General features: G+C 43.8%; 1 protein-coding gene across 4 annotated transcripts in view; it reads right to left on the bottom strand.

Annotated features, from left to right (window-relative positions):
• LOC121579069 (low-density lipoprotein receptor-related protein 4-like) overlaps positions 1-14,091 on the bottom strand; it is a 198,032-nt gene that overhangs the window by 21,530 nt on the left and 162,411 nt on the right. The gene's annotated exons all lie outside the window — the stretch shown is intronic.

The raw sequence follows: 14,091 nt of genomic DNA, 5'->3' as shown, positions 1-14,091 counted from the left end.
AGAGTAAGACAGAGAGAGAGAGAGAAAGACAGAGAGAGAGATAGAGACAAATATATGTATTGAAAGAAGCATATGTTGTCTTTATTTCTGAAACACAATAACAACCTTGGAACCTTCTCGTTGACCCTTCAAAGGACTTAGACCAAGTGGTATAGAAGGAGGGGGGTTACATGATTTCAAACAACAAGCACCCATTGGAGCAGCAACTAAACAACACACAGCCACACACAAATCCCTAAACAGTTCCTCCGCAAACTAAGACAAAACACCAAATAAAACCAATCTGGCGTAAAGGAACAATTATCTTCAAAGCAAAATAGCACAAAGTTGGACAAGATCTGATTCCTCACACCATCAAATGAGGATGAGTTAATGTTGTTGTCTTTTCAATTTAGTGACACATAAGGCAACCCCCCTCTATTGAAACATTACCCAGAAGAGAGCAGTGGTTCTGGCAGATGTCACGGTGTCCCCTATTGTATTCAGGCTTAATCAGAGCTGGTTGGAGTTAGCCTGTTTCTTATTAGCCACTCGCTAATGACATAAGCTTTGGGAGTTAAGTGCTAGCTCTATAGATTTCTTCTGAGAAAAAGTCCCTGTTTGAATACTTACAGCAATGAGGGAGGGATTGATCAAAGAAAGGAAGGAAGGAAGGGAACAATGATTTGTTCATTTAAATAGAGCCACAGTCTTTGGTGGAGCGCATGAGTGGAACACTTCCATACAATCGGCCCTTCATTCATTCGCCTAGCTACAGTGACCCTATTGGCCAGATTGCCTATATTTTTTGGCAAAGCACAGAGAACCACAGAGAGCGCTGAATACGCTCAACTGATGGATGGAAAGAACATCGTTTTTCCCCTCGTTTATTTGTGTTGGTGGCGCACAGTTTGTGGTGAGCTTGCTGCCATAAAGGTCTTACACAGGTTTGGCATTTTATACCAGGAATTTACAGTGGGGGTGTAAATGAAGAATGGTGAAAGACCAAACCCGTGGAGATGCAATCATTTTCTCTCTCTCTCCAAGATATTACTTAACTCTTAATGTAAATGAATACTCAGATACATACTTAAAGTATCATACCCGTCAGAAAAAAACTAAATAACATTAGCTTCAGGGAAATATTGGTATTTTTTCTCTCTCTCATGTCTCTCCATCTGTCTATCTTTTTCTTTAGGTCTCCAGGTGTGTGTAGGACGATACTTGGTGTGTGTGTGTTACTGATGTTATCTTCAAGGAGACACATGGTAAGACATGAGTGTGGAGGGGAGTCATAGAGTTGGATTGACCCTCTCCTCTCTCTTTCAAAGGCAGCTAGCAGGAACACTGGTGGTATGTGGGCCTACTTTCTCTTTTCTGTCTCTCAGGTTTCTGTCTCTGGTCTAAGGGACAGCTGGGCCAGCAGCTGTAAGGCAACGGGGAACCTTCCATGGGGGTCTACCCTCCACCCACATGTAACCTCTCCCCTCTCTGTCCCCGCTCTTCTCCTCAACTCCCTCACTCACTCTATTGTGTCCTTCTCTGTCTCTCCCCTACCTCCTTTTCAACCCCCCCTCCAAAAAAGCCCACATTCCCATCCCTCCCTGTCCCCACAACATCAGTTATCCTTTACTGCCCCCCCACCCCCCACCTCGCCCCTGAAGGTGCACAGGTGTGCTCAGAGGATAATGGTGTCACCCACATCACTCTCCATATACCATGACAAAGGAGCTGGCATGCCTCCAAATGTTTCTCAAACGAACACACACACACATAAAGGCATGCATGCGTGCACACACACAAAACCACACACACAGGCACACACACGTCCCATTTGTTCTGCCTGTTGTCTGAGCAAACAGAGGGCCTAGTGGAGGTACAGGGCCAATTACAGGTTTTTATCCCGAGAGCACACATCATTAAGGGCTACTCACACAGGGCTGGACGGGTACCCTCTACACCCCTGTTCTCCTCCCCCTATCACCCCACATGCACCCCTCCTCCTCTAATCAAACACTCACCGAGGGCAGTGGGTACCCCTCCTTTTCCTCTCCCAAAAGCCCTTCCTTCTATTCATCCTCCCCTCCAAAAAACACCTCACTTCTCTTCCACCCTCAAAAAACCTAAACGTTTTTAAACTTATCCCAACAAACACTTTGATGGACCCATAAGCCAATCGAAGTGTAGTATTCCGGAGTTGTGTTTGTGGAAGCTTCTTACAGGTTAGATAATATATTTACATTTGAGTAATTTAGCAGACACTCTTATCCAGAGCGACTTATATACACTCACTGGCCAGTTTATTAGGTAAACCCATCTAGTACCGGGTCAGACCCCTCTTTGCCTCCAGAACAGCCTGAATTCTTCAGGTCATTCTACAAGGTGTCGGAAACGTTCCACAGGGATGTTGGTCCATGTTGACGCAATGGCATCACGCAGTTGCTGCAGATTGGACGGTGGTACATTTATGCTGCGAACAGACCATTCCATCTCATCCCAAAGATACTCTATTGGGTTGAGGTCTGGGGACTGCGCAGACCTGAACTCAATGTCATGTTCCAGGCTATGTTTATCCACTCCTCAATTGTACAGTGTTGGTGATCGCGTGCCCACTGGAGCCGCTTCTTCTTGTTTTTAGCTGATAGGAGTGGAACCTGGTGTGGTCGTCTGCTGCAATATCCCATCCATGACAAGGATCAACGAGTCGTGCGTTCTGTGATGCCGTTCTGCACACCACTGTTGTACTGCACCGTTATTTGTCTGTTTGTAGCCAGCCTGTTAGCTTGCACGATTCTTGCCATTCTCCTTCGACATCTCTCATCAACAAGCTGTTTTCGCCCACAGGACTGCCGCTGATGGATGTTTTTTGTTTGTTGCACCATTCTCGGTAAACCCTAGACAATGCCGTGCGTGAAAATCCCAGGAGGGCAGCTGTTTCTGAGATACTGGATCCAGCATGCCTGCCACCAACGATCATACCACGCTCAAAGTTGCTTAGGTCACTCGTTTTACCCATGCTAACGTTCAATAAAACAGTAACTGAATGCCTTTGATCAGGGCTGTCCCCGACAAAAATAAATCAAGAGTCATCTGTTCTTTCAACCAATCGATTGGTCAAAATCTTGAAAAGTGTATTTTTGCCTATAAATCAAATCAAATTTTATTGGCCACATGCGCCGAATACAACAGGTGCAGACATTACAGTGAAATGCTTACTTACAGCCCTTAACCAACAGTGCATTTCTTTTTAATAAAAAAGTTAAATAAAACAACAAAAAATTGTTGAGAAAAAAAGAGGAGAAGTAAAATAAAATAACAGTAGGGAGGCTATATATGCAGGGGGGGTACCGGTGCAGAGTCAATGTGCGGGGGCACCGGCTAGTTGAGGTAATTGAAGTAATATGTACATGTGGGTGGAGTTAAAGTGACTATGCATAAATAATTAACAGAGTAGCAGCAGCGTAAAAAGATGGGGTGGAGGGGCAGTGCAAATAGTCTGGGTAGCCATGATTAGCTGTTCAGGAGTCTTATGGCTTGGGGGTAGAAGCTGTTGAGAAGTCTTTTCGACCTAGACTTGGCACTCCGGTACCGCTTGCCGTGCGGTAGCAGAGAGAACAGTCTATGACTGGGGTGGCTGGAGTCTTTGACAATTTTGAGGGCCTTCCTCTGACACCGCCTGGTATAGAGGTCCTGGATGGCAGGAAGCTTGGCCCCAGTGATGTACTGGGCCGTACGCACCACCCTCTGTAGTGCCTTGCGGTCGGAGGCCAAGCAGTTGCCATACCAGGCGGTGATGCAACCAGTCAGGATGCTCTCGATGGTGCTGCTGTAGAATTTTTTGAGGATCTGAGGACCCATGCCGAATCTTTTCAGTCTCCTGAGGGGGAATAGGCTTTGTCGTGCCCTCTTCACGACTGTCTTGGTGTGTTTGGACCATTATAGATCGTTGGTGATGTGGACACCAAGAAACTTGAAGCTCTCAACCTGTTCCACTACAGCCCCGTCGATTAGAATGCTCAGTCCTCTTTTTTTTCCTGTAGTCCACAATCATCTCCTTTGTCTTGGTCACGTTGAGGGAGAGGTTGTTATCCTGGCACCACACGGCCAGGTCTCTGACCTCCTCCCTATAGGCAGTCTCATCGTTGTCTGTGATCAGGCCTACCACTGTTGTGTCGTCGGCAAACTTAATGATGGTGTTGGAGTCGTGCCTGGCCATGCAGTCATGGGTGAACAGGGAGTACAGGAGGGGACTGAGCACACACCCCTGAGGGGCCCCCGTGTTGAGGATCAGTGGCAGATGTGTTGTTACCTACCCTTACCACCTGGGGGCGGCCCGTCAGGAAGTCCAGGATCCAGTTGCAGAGGGAGGTGTTTAGTCCCAGGATCCTTAGCTTAGTGATGAGCTTTGAGGGCACTATGGTGTTGAATGCTGAGCTGTAGTCAATGAATAGCATTCTCACGTAGGTGTTCCTCTTGTCCAGGTGGGAAAGGCAGTGTGGAGTGCAATAGAGATTGCATCATCTGTGGGTCTGTTGGGGCAGTATGCAAATTGGAGTGGGTCTAGGGTTTCTGGGATAATGGTGTTGATGTGAGCCATGACCAGCCTTTCAAAGCACTTCATGGCTACAGACGTCAGTGCTACGGGTCGGTAGTCATTTAGGCAGGTTATCTTAGAGTCCTTGGGCACGGGGACTATGGTGGTCTGCTTGAAACATGTTGGTATTACATACTCAGTCAGGGACATGTTGAAAATGTCAGTGAAGACACTTGCGACTTGGTCAGCACATGCTCGGAGTACACGTCCTGGTAATCCGTCTGGCCCTGCGGCCTTGTGAATGTTGACCTGCTTAAAAGTCTTACTCACATCGGCTACGGAGAGCGTGATCACATAGTCATCCGGAACAGCTGGTGCTCTCATGCATGCTTCAGTGTTGCTTGCCTCGAAGCGAGCATAGAAGTGGTTTAGCTCGTCTGGTAGGCTTGTGTCACTGGGAAGCTTGCGGCTGTGCTTCCCTTTGTAGTCTGTAATAGTTTTCAAGCCCTGCCACATCCAACGAGCGTCAGAGCCGGTGTAGTACGATTCAATCTTAGTCCTGTATTGACTCTTTGCCTGTTTGATGGTTCATCAGAGGGCAAAGCGGGATTTCTTATAAGCGTCCGGGTTAGAGTCCCGCTCCTTGAATGCGGCAGCTCTACCCTTTAGCTCAGTGCGGATGTTTCCTGTAATCCATGGCTTCTGGTTGGGGTATGTACGTACGGTCACTGTGGGGACGACATCATCGATGCACTTATTGATGAAGCCAGTGACTGATGTGTACTCCTCAATGCTATCTGAAGAATCCCGGAACATGTTCCAGTCTGTGCTAGCAAAACAGTCATGTAGCTTAGCATCTGCGTCATCTGACCACTTTTTTATTAACCGAGTCACTGGTGCTTCCTGCTTTAGTTTTTGCTTATAAGCAGGAATCAGGAGGATAGAGTTATGGTCAGATTTGCCAAATGGAGGGCGAGGGAGAGCTTTGTATGCGTCTCTGTGTGGAGTAAAGGTGGTCTAGAGTTTTTTTTCCTCTGGTTGCACATTTAACATGCTGGTAGAAATTAGGTAGAACAGATTTAAGTTTCCCTGCATTAAAGTCCCCGGCCACTAGGAGCGCTGCTTCTGGATGAGCGTTTTCCTGTTGACTTATGGCCTTATACAGCTCATTCAGTGCAATCTTAATGCCAGCATTGGTTTGTGGTGGTAAATAGACAGCTATGAAAAATATAGATGAAAACTCACTTGGTAAATAGTGTGATCTACAGCTTATCATAAGATACTCTACCTCAGGCGAGCAAAACCTCGAGACTTCCTTAGTATTTGATTTTGTGCACCAGCTGTTTTTTACAAATATACACAGACCGCCACCCCTTGTCTTACCGGAGTCAGCCGTTCTATCCTGCCGATGTAGCGTATAGCCCGCTAGCTGTATGTTATCCATGTCATCGTTCAGCCACGACTCGGTGAAACATAAGATATTACAATTTTTAATGTCCCGTTGGTAGGATAACCGTAATCTTAGGTCATCCAATTTATTTTACAATGATTGAAGATTGGCTAATAGGATTGATGGGAGCGGCAGTTTACTCGCTCGCCGTCGGATCCTTACAAGGCACCCCGACCTACGTCCACGATATCTCCGTCTCTTCCTCATGCGAATGACGGGGATTTGGGCCTTGTCGGGTGTCTGTAGGATATCCTTTGCGGCCGTCTCATTGAAGAAAAATTATTTGTCCAATACGAGGTGAGTAATCGCTGTCCTGATATCCAGAAGCTCTTTTTGGTTATAAGAGACGATGGCAAAAACATGTACAAAATAAATTACAAATAACGCGGAAAAACACACATAATAGTACAATTGGTTAGAGGGCTGTAAAACGGCAGCCATCTTCTCCGGCGCCATTCCAAAACTTCAGTATAGACACACCCTATGTGTTAATAAAATCAACTACAGTTGAAGTCCGAAGTTTACATTCACTTAGGTTGGAGTCATTAAAACTTGTTTTTCAACCACTCCACAAATTTCTTGTTAACAAACTATCGTTTTTGCAAGTCGGTTAGGACATCTACTTTAAGCATTACACAAGCCATTTTTCTAACAATTGTTTACAGACAGATTATTTCACTTATAATTCACTGTATCACAATTCCAGTGGGTCAGAAGTTTACATACACTAAGTTGACTGTGCCTTTAAACAGCTTGGATAATTCCAGAAAATGGTGTCATGACTTTAGAAGCTTCTGACAGGCTAATTGACATAATTTGAGTCAATTGGAGGTGTACCTGTGGATGTATTTCAAGGCCTACCTTCAAACCCAGTGCCTTTTTGCTTGAAAATCAAAAGAAATCAGCCAAGACCTCAGAAAAACAATTGTAGACCTCCACAAGTCTGGTTCATCCTTGGGAGCAATTTCCAAACGCCTGAAGGTACCATGTTCATCTGTACAAACAATAGTACACAAGTATAAACACCATGGGACCACGCAGCCGTCATACCGCTCAGGAAGGAAACGCGCTCTGTCTCCTAGAGATGAACGTACTTTGGTGCGAAAAGTGCAAATCAATCCCAGAACAACAGCAAAGGACCTTGTGAAGATGCTGGAGGAAACAGGTACAAAAGTATCTATATCCACAGTAAAACGAGTCCTATATCAACATAACCTGAAAGGCCGCTCAGCAAGGAAGAAGCCACTGCTCCAAAACCGCCATAAAAAAGCCAGACTACGGTTTGCAACTGCACATGGGGACAAAGATCATACTTTTTGGAGAAATGTCCTCTGGCCTGATGAAACAAAAATAGAACTGTTTGGCCATAATGACCATCGTTATGTTTGGAGGAAAAAGGCGGTTGCTTGCAAGCCGAAGAACACCATCCCAACCGTGAAGCACGGGGGTGGCAGCATCATGCTGTGGGGGTGCTTTACTGCAGGAGGGACTGGTGCACTTCACAAAATAGATGGCATCATGAGGAAGGAAAATGATGTGGATATATTGAAGCAACATCTCAAGACATCAGTCAGGAAGTTAAAGCTTGATCGCAAATGGGTCTTCCAAATGGACAATGACCCCAACCATACTTCCAAAGTTGTGGCAAAATATCTTAAGGACAACAAAGTTAAGGTATTGGAGTGGCCATCACAAAGCCCTGACATCAATCCTATAGAACATTTGTGGGCAGAACTGAAAAAGCATGTGCGAGCAAGGAGGCCTACAAACCTGAATCAGTTACACCAGCTCTGTCAGGAGGCAGGAGGAATGGGCCAAAATTCACCCAACTTATTGTGGGAAGCTTGTGGAAGGCTACCCGAAACGTTTGACCCAAGTTAAACAATTTAAAGGCAATGCTACCAAATACTAATTGAGTGTATGTAAACTTCTGACCCACTGGGAATGTGATGAAAGAAATTAAAGCTGAAATAAATAATTCTCTCTACTATTATTCTGACATTTCACATTCTTAAAATAAAGTGGTGATCCTAACTGACCTAAGTCAGGGCATTTCTACTATGATTAAATGTCAGGAATTGTGAAAAACTGAGTTTAAATGTACAGTGGGGAAAACAAGTATTTAGTCAGCCACCAATTGTGCAAGTTCTCCCACTTAAAAAGATGAGAGAGGCCTGTAATTTTCATCATAGGTACAGACAAATTGAGAAAAGAAATTCCAGAAAATCACATTGTAGGATTTGTAATGAATTTATTTGCAAATTATGGTGGAAAATAAGTATTTGGTCACCTACAAACAAGCAAGATTTCTGGCTCTCACAGACCTGTAACTTCGTCTTTAAGAGGCTCCTCTGTCCTCCACTCGTTACCTGTATTAATGGCACATGTTTGAACTTGTTATCAGTATAAAAGACACCTGTCCACAACCTCAAACAGTCACACTCCAAACTCCACTATGGCCAAGACCAAAGAGCTTTCAAAGGACACCAGAAACAAAATTGTAGACCTGCACCAGGCTGGGAAGACTGAATCTGCAATAGGTAAGCAGCTTGGTTTGAAGAAATCAACTGTGGGAGCAATTATTAGGAAATGGAAGACCACTGATAATCTCCCTCGATCTGGGGCTCCACGCAAGATCTCACCCCGTGGGGTCAAAATGATCACAAGAACGGTGAGCAAAATCCCAGAACCACACGGGGGGACCTAGTGAATGACCTGCAGAGAGCTGGGACCAAAGTAACAAAGCCTACCATCAGTAACACACTACGCCGCCAGGGACTCAAATCCTGCAGTGCCAGACGTGTCCCCCTGCTTAAGCCAGTACATGTCCAGGCCCGTCTGAAGTTTGCTAGAGTGCATTTGGATGATCCAGAAGAGGATTGGGAGAATGTCATATGGTCAGATGAAACCAAAATAGAACTTTTTGGTAAAAACTCAACCTCGTCGTGTTTGGAGGACAAAGAATGCTGAGTTGCATCCAAAGAACACCATACCTACTGTGAAGCATGGGGGTGGAAACATCATGCTTTGGGGCTGTTTTTCTGCAAAGGGACCAGGACGACTGATCCGTGTAAAGGAAAGAATGAATGGGGCCATGTATCGTGAGATTTTGAGTGAAAACCTCCTTCCATCAGCAAGGGCATTGAAGATGAAACGTGACTGGGTCTTTCAGCATGACAATGATCCCAAACACACCACCCGGGCAACGAAGGAGTGGCTTCGTAAGAAGCATTTCAAGGTCCTGGAGTGGCCTAGCCAGTCTCCAGATCTCAACCCCATAGAAAATCTTTGGAGGGAGTTCTGTGAAAGTCTGTGTTGCCCAGCGACAGCCCCAAAACATCACTGCTCTAGAGGAGATCTGCATGGAGGAATGGGCCAAAATACCAGCAACAGTGTGTGAAAACCGTGTGAAAACGTTTGACCTGTGTCATTGCCAACAAAGGGTATATATATATTTTTTTCTCATTTTGTCTGTCATAGTTTACGTGTACCTATGATAAAAATTACAGGCCTCTCTCATCTTTTTAAGTGGGAGAACTTTCACAATTGGTGGCTGACTAAATACTTTTTTCCCCCACTGTATTTGGCTAAGGTGTATGTAAACTTCCGACTTCAACTGTATATCTAGGCTATTGAGCTTGTCTGGTGTTTTATTAAGCACAATGTGATATAATAATTAAGACAGACAAATGACTCAAGAGGTAGCCAGATATCAAGATAGCCTAACCAGAAGAAAAAAACCTGTTCCCGACCATCCTCCTTCAGCTACTGCTGGCCTTCGCAGATTCTGCCATTAAGCTCCTGAAGTTGCCGGTAAACGGCTACACCAGGGGTCGGTAACCTTTTCCATTTGGAGTGCCAATTTATCTTACAATTTCTACCGATCTGCGTGCCAGTTATGATTTTTATATTCACATTTTCATGGAACAGTTTCATTTAATTTATAATCAAGTCTTCGTATCTCAAAATCATTATCATGTGGTTAATCAAAATTCTAAAAGTAACTTCTATTGCCATTGCCAACTAATAACTCATAAAAACATTGCAGCCTGAAGGTAGAAAACATCCTGATAAAAATAAATATCCTATAAATCCTATATTGGCTACGCATGGCCTGTCTGAAGGGAACTTGAAACATTGTTCCAACTATCAACTTGGTCCGGCCTGAACCTAGCACTAGAAAACTTGCAACATTGTATAAAATATTCTGGCCCCTCAGAGTTTCCCGCACCAGTGAGCTCTGGACACAGCTGTAGGCTATTTGCGCAAGGGATAAGAAGTAATCAGGTAGGCCTATTTTATGACGTTTCCAGCGGATCAGAGCATGACATTTTTCCCCCCTTTCACACCAAGTAGAGAGTGGAGTGGTTATCGAAAGAGAGCTGGAAAGATTTTTCAAATAGGCTACGTTGAGGAACTATTGTCATTCTCAATGGATGTAAAAACAGACTTTGTTTACTTGTTGTTTGAGGTGAAGAAAAAAATCATTTGAGAAGCTCCACAGTGGTGGTGAGTTAAGACAATCAGAAATACTATGAGATCCCCAAATGGGCACATTTAGAGGCCTACATTTGTGCACAGGCCAGGTAGCCTAGGCCTACCTCTATGCATAATCAGGTGTACGTCCTTACTCAACAGTGACCGGAGCCTTACAAATAAAATGCAATGAATAAATTGACAACTCAGAAATGAAATGAAATAAATAAAAACTTGTTCCTCTAGCCTAGGTTGTGCAGTCCGCAAACAACGTGTCCACTCAGACAATGAGAATGGTAAAAGACTGTAATAATAATATATTGAATGCATTAACAGAAATGACCATAACCAAACATTGTAGATTAGAAATGATGGGAATTAACGGTAAATATACTACTGGTGATACTGGTGTGGCATCCCTCGGCCTCCGCAATGGATTAGTCCACTGAGACATGCGTAAATCAGACAGTTGTCTCGTGTGCCATAAAAAAATAATATATATTTTCTACTGCTTGACTAAAAATATCTTGGTCGACGAACAGCCTATTGACAAAACAATCGACCAGTCGACTAAATGGGGTCAGCCCCGATGTCCATCTGCTTGCCTGCTTTATAGAACAAGCCAAGGCCACACTGACTCACTGTACCTAATAAACTGGGTGGTGAGTGTATGTGCCATTTAGTAGACACTTTTAACCAAAGCAACTTACAGTCATGCCTGCATGCATCTTTTGTATGGGTGACCCTAGCGAGAATCGAACCTACAATCCTTGGCGTTGCATACTAAGCCAGACAGGACCAGGCTGTGATAACAAGTGAACATACCTATCTATCGCCTCTGTTTTTAGATGGAGACTGAGGAGGACCTCTACTCCTGTCTCGCTTTGTTATGACCGACAGGTGTTCTGCACCGACTGCTGATTTGCCACTGCAGAGCTGGAATTATCTCTGCCCAGTTGGAATACCGAGCGGAATTGTGGCTGTGGCAAAGCCCATGGGTGTGTCCCAAATCGCACCTTATTCCCTAAATAGTCCTCTACTTTTGACCAGAGCCCTATGGGGGGATTAGGGTGCCCTATATTGGGCTCCCGAGTGGCATCTCAGTGCTTGAGGCGTCACTACAGACCCCCTGGTTCGATTCCAGGCTGTATCACAACCGGCCGTGATTGGGAGTCCCATTGGGCGGCGCATAATTGGCCAAGCGTCGTCCGTGTTTGGCCGGTGTAGGCCGTTATTTTAAATAAGAATTTGTTCTTAACTGACTTGCCTAGTTAAATAAAGGTCAAATATATATATATAGACAATATGGTGCCATTTGGGACACAGCTCACGGCTCCCGCTCTCCCCATAAACAGAAGCCAGCGCTGCTTTGATTTCCAGAACGGGTGATTTCCAATTAGCAGGCCGGGGGGGTGGTGAGTGAAGTGTGTCGGGAGTGGTGATGATCCACAGAACACTGATCTGCACTTGTCATAATGTCATATCTCCCACGGTCTTTCACAAAAACACTCTCTTTCTCTCACACACAAACACACACCCACACCCTTGGTTCCAAGTCACAGGATTTATGCATTCATTGCTTTGTGGATGTGAGTTGCTGTGTGGATGTGAGTGTGCTGTTTTTTGTGTGCAATTTAATGGAAATATGGCATTGATTAATTCCACATGGTATGACAGAGCAGCTCTAGTTTTCCTCATCTATAGTTTGGAAGGATATCAGCTCCTACAATAGCAGCAAGTAGATTTTTGATTCAACAAGTAACTGTAGGTATCATCTTGCTAGAGCAATTTCATTTAATTTTGTCTTTCACGTAGTAGCCTAGTTAATCATTCCTGTTTGAACTGTCTGATTGCTCATTTATTTTTGTATTTATTTATTTGCACCAAAGAAAACAAGTGATAGACAACAATACAGATGAAAACAAACCCTAAATTAAAAAAAAGGTGTGCAGGTGTTGTTGGCTTATTTGAAAATCACACCACAAAAAAAACTATATACAATACAGAAGTTCAAAAATAAAAAAGGTTTGTTAAAACAGATAACAAAACCTACTAATTATAAATGCATAAATGAATTGATCAGTAATCATGAAAAAATGTGAGTGTGTGAGAGTTAGGCTATATGGAGGAGATTACTGAGTAGTTTGGTTCATCAGGCTGACCCCCAGTCTTGAAGTTATTGAGGGATGATGATATTTTGGCAATGTGAAGATAAGAATTCCAGAGTATGGTACCTCTATATCTGATAGAGAATTGACTATGTGAGATGTGGCAGTGGGAATGATGAAGGTTATTGCATTGTCTTGTGTTATATAGATGGATTTCAGAATTAACCTGGAAGAATCCATTGAAAGCTTTAGGTAAACTGTCTGGGAGGTATGAGTATTTGTAGATAAAAGTGCATAATTGGCGTACATTGATGTCGTAAATAGACAGGATATTGAGTTTCTTAAACAAAGGCGCAGATGGAGCCAGGTAATTAGATGAGGTGGCTAGTCTTGCAAATCTATTTTGTATGATTAGTAATTTGTGTAGTTAGGAGCAATGTTCCCTCTAAGCTGCGAGCGTGTGTGGGCGCAGAAGAAATATGAGCCTGCGCAGAGAAGCACGAGATTGAACTTCACTCAACTTTCTACAGTTTTCCCCTTTAGTTAACACTATCAACATTTCGCTCTACTGTGGGAATTGTGATCGAATCAACACAATATTAGCCACTTTCAATGTAATATACCGAAAGAAAACGAACTATGCAATATTTAGTATGCAAAACTAACTGTGCAAGAGATTTTCTTGTAGGCAGAGCACATTGGAGTAGGATTCTATTGCATTGACAGGCAAGACTCAGTCTCATACTGTGCCATAACCAATCAGAGCTGCAGTAGGCCTATATGCAAAGCTGCAGTAGGCCTATATCCATTGCCATATATGGATCTGTGCCATTCACTTTGAACTCGACTGTGTTTAGGCTACAGTATGAGCGGTCACGAGTAGATGCGCTTGTTTTGAGATCAAAGTGAGAGCTGCATGTAGCCACGTGTGCACATTTGTTCATATCCTTTGCTAGTAAGTGAGTTATTAGCCCAGTTATAGCTAATTTCTAGTCAACAATGGGGGAGTGGTTGCTTCCAACAAGAGCACAAAATGTGTGCATTTCTAGCCATCTTTGAAAAGCGAGTCATGTAAAGAGCTTTTTTATGTCTTAAAGGGGAAGTGTTGTATTTTGAGACAGTCTTGAATAAGATAAGTAGCCAATAGGCAGAGCGTAGCATAATTTGTCTGATTCTCTGTAATAATGGTATGGGAATAATAATGCATTTTATTTTGTAAAGTGGTTTCTTCCATCAAACACATTTTCAGTCACCTTCTTGTCTGAAGGACAAGTGGATAAACAGGTTAATGTCAAGCCCTGCATGTTTTCTTTCCAAAAGTCTCATGGAATGTAGGCATTGAACACCACACATTGGCTGCTACTATAGGCTGAATGATAGAACATCTATTTCCATGTTAAAATGTTATGGGATGCGTTTTTCTCCATTGTTTTTGATGTTAGACCATTCTGGTAGGCCTACATTATGATCAAAGCGGGTACAACCTCAGTGTTCACAGTAAACGCGTGCAGGAAGTTTCGATCAAGTTTGCGCTCAGCAGACCT

This window comes from Coregonus clupeaformis, chromosome 3 (assembly GCF_020615455.1).
Source record: "Coregonus clupeaformis isolate EN_2021a chromosome 3, ASM2061545v1, whole genome shotgun sequence".
NCBI lineage: Eukaryota > Metazoa > Chordata > Actinopteri > Salmoniformes > Salmonidae > Coregonus > Coregonus clupeaformis.
This window is presented reverse-complemented; position numbering and strand designations above follow the sequence as displayed.